Genomic DNA, 3,334 nt, shown 5'->3' with positions numbered 1-3,334 from the left:
ATGTATTATATATGTTTGTTTATCGATTTTATTGATAATATACTACAAAGATAATTATATAAACAAAAAAATGATTTCTAAAAGAACTTTATTCCTAATATATTATTCATGTAATAAGGTGATCGACCGTCTGTTTCAAAATAACTATAAAGTATATAGGTCAGAAAAATATGCAGTAACTTTATTTCTTGCAACTAGTCGTACGTTATTGGTTACAATAATGATAATCTGCTGATAACGGGATTTATATGCCAGCATATTTTTCCCATGTGTTTGCACGTTTTTCTTGCAGATCTTATCTTGTACAATCGGTGGAGTTTAAATCTGATTGATATTAATAGGCATATTTGATTAATGATATAACTATATTCTTGATTATCTTGAATATCATTTCAGACTTTTTAATATATATATTTTAATATTTATATTAATAATAGATTTAGAAAAATCTTTCATATTGGAATCAATAAATTAACATAAGAGTAATTAAAATAATTTAATAATAATATTAAATAGAGGCTCTCGAAAATAAAATCTAATTTAATAATAGGGCAATAGAGCCAAGCGCGGTAAATAGTGCGCAACAATGCTTTATTTAAAATACGACATCAAATTAATAAAACGTGTTTAAAATACGACATCAAAATAAAACGGACGATTCGGCTACTTATTTTAGCCATCTTCAGCGCAAAATTGACAATTACTATATAAAAAATACAAATAAAATTAAAGAACGAGTTCGCAATCGCATGATCTTAACGATTAAAAGAACGCAGTTACAAATATAGATCTCTTAGCATAGTCGCGACGCTAAACATTATTCCTTTAAAATAATTTAATTTGTATGTAAAATACACAAGTTATATTAAAAAATAATTTTTTTATATCAATAGCTAGATAGTATATTAAATGATATTTTTATTTTTTATTTTTGCGAAGGATATTTTGCAAATTATAGAGAGAGAGAGAGAAAAAGTTTACTAGTTATGATACTTGCACACGTTTTAAATAGTCATCCGCACAAAAACCGGTTGTAGCAAATGTCATGTTTGCAAATAAGTGTTCTATCGAAAGGCTTGAATACCAAAAAAAAGGCTCGATATAACTGATTGCAGCATCGATTTCGTAGATTTAAAGATATAAAGATATATTATTGTTATTGCTTTTTATCGATTAAATAATATTCTCAACAGATTGTTGTGTTTTCCATAATAATATAATATGTTTTATATATAAAATTTGTGTGTTTTACATAATTCTGCTGCCAAGGTTTATTTTAATAATTTGGGTTTTTTTTTTGCAGTCGCGTTAAATTTTCCTCAAGCATGATATTTGCGAAGCAACATTACGTCCTCGAAAGATTTTCGTGCACGAGATGTAGGCGACGACCTACTTCGACATGTGTATTCTGCAAATATGATTTTAGGGTTGTAAATACATGAGATAAGGAGTGTAATTATATCAAGTAAAAGAACCTAAACACTTGCACTGTGTTCAAAAATATCGTGTTATTCATAAGCGTAATAACGTTACCCCGAATATTTTTGAAATAAATATTTTTTAAGTATACATATTTAGCTTCTTAAAAAAAAAATATATGTGCAGGAAAAACAACGTTATATCAAAGTCGCGATAGAAAAATATGGAATAGATAAATCCGAGAAATCATATCGATGATCAGTAACGGATCGATAATCAATGCGATAATCGCCGAATGGAATATTTCGTCACGCAAAATAGCGCCTAATAGCAATTTCGATTTCGAGTACGTTACGATTCATGTAAAATCATAGTATACAGCGCGACGAAATTATAATGCGAATACTATAATTATAACGCGCAGTCAGCAACATTGCTCCCACCACGTGGACGGGTACCGTCCAATGCCGCAGTGAAAAGTGAACCTAGTCGCCAGCCTCTCTATACGAGTGGTTACGCCCCGTGCAGGGTCAGACTCGCGGATCCGCGCCGCGAATATCTAGTTATGTTTACGCGACGTTCGTGTATACCAGGTCGAGCGAGTATCGTCGCGTTCGTTTCCTCACGGGATCAATCGCCACGAAGAGGTCTTAGCCGGTCTTATCAATACGGGACGAATACTTAACGACGCTCGTACGAACGACACGGTTCGTGTTCGCCGCGTGCGTTTTCCGCGTCGTGTTATGTGATGTTCGCACGTACGTCTCGATCATGAATACAATAAAGAAAGAAACGTGAAACATAAATGATAAAGTTGAGAATGTAATTAATCGAGAATTAATCCAGTGGTATTTCTACGCACTCTTGTGGTTCGTCCTGTGGCTCATCAAATTATTTTCGCCTCGTTAACATTAGTATTAGTAATCGTTCGCGAAAATGCGAACACGCCGATTATCAACAAATATATTCTTCGCAATGTGACGCGATCTGTGCAGGAATTTCTCGAGTTTGGATGCGTTATCGTGGAAACGTAATATTCAATAATGATACTGTCAGTCGTAGATTCATCATCTTGTAGTATCGTCGCAAGAGATTGTGTAGTGCTTCTGATGCGTGTTAGCGCCAATTATTTTCGTCGTTCTGACATGCACACCGAATAATATCGTCGAATATTTCGACGAGATAGACTCTTCTACCTTTAGCCACGTTACAGAGTCACTCTCGTGAGCGATAACGCGTACGACGGTACTTATAGTCGAGGAATGTGCGCGATCGCGTTTCTGCGGTACGCTCGCGGTTCTGGGAATGTTGATTTTGTTAACCGAGATGCGCCGAGCATGTTAGCTTCTATTAGCTGGCCATAATTAATATGCACCAGCGCGAGAGGTAAAGCCGACGTACTCTCGATGACTATTGTGAAAGAGAGAAAGGAGCATCTGGCGGAGCGGAGGTGCTAAACACTTCGTCGTTGACTCTAAGAGCGGATTTTGCGATCCCGTACATGCTGCTATCTTTATCAAGTTGTGAAGATTCCGGACTTTTAAATTTCGCCAGAAACTATTTGCGCACGACAACAAGAAATTTTGCTTTTTCTAATCTATTAAATGAAAAGAGGAACAACACGTAATCATTTGCGTAATTGCTTCGATGCTATAAGAAGAAGATTAAATCAAGACACTTCACGAAATTGTCAAGCTCTTCGATGAGCTTGAATGGCGACGATGGGAGTTATCGTATATATTCCAAGTAGGTAATTGCGCTTATTTCAAATCCTTTATGCCAAATAATTCCTATCATTTAGTATGATTTAAAAGCGTAAACTGGATTCGTTTATTTCTTTAATATTACATCGTTATAATCTTTCACAGTGGCGCAATTTCGTTAGATTAAAAATATAGTAACAAGCCAAATATAT

General features: G+C 34.6%; 1 protein-coding gene across 1 annotated transcript in view; it reads left to right on the top strand.

The window, feature by feature from the left end:
• Positions 1-3,334, top strand: part of LOC115240568 (segmentation protein cap'n'collar) — a 95,418-nt gene that overhangs the window by 88,152 nt on the left and 3,932 nt on the right. The window lies entirely within an intron of this gene.

Source organism: Formica exsecta, unplaced genomic scaffold (assembly GCF_003651465.1).
Source record: "Formica exsecta isolate Colony F162 unplaced genomic scaffold, ASM365146v1 scaffold442, whole genome shotgun sequence".
NCBI classification, from domain to species: Eukaryota; Metazoa; Arthropoda; class Insecta; order Hymenoptera; family Formicidae; genus Formica; species Formica exsecta.
This window is presented reverse-complemented; position numbering and strand designations above follow the sequence as displayed.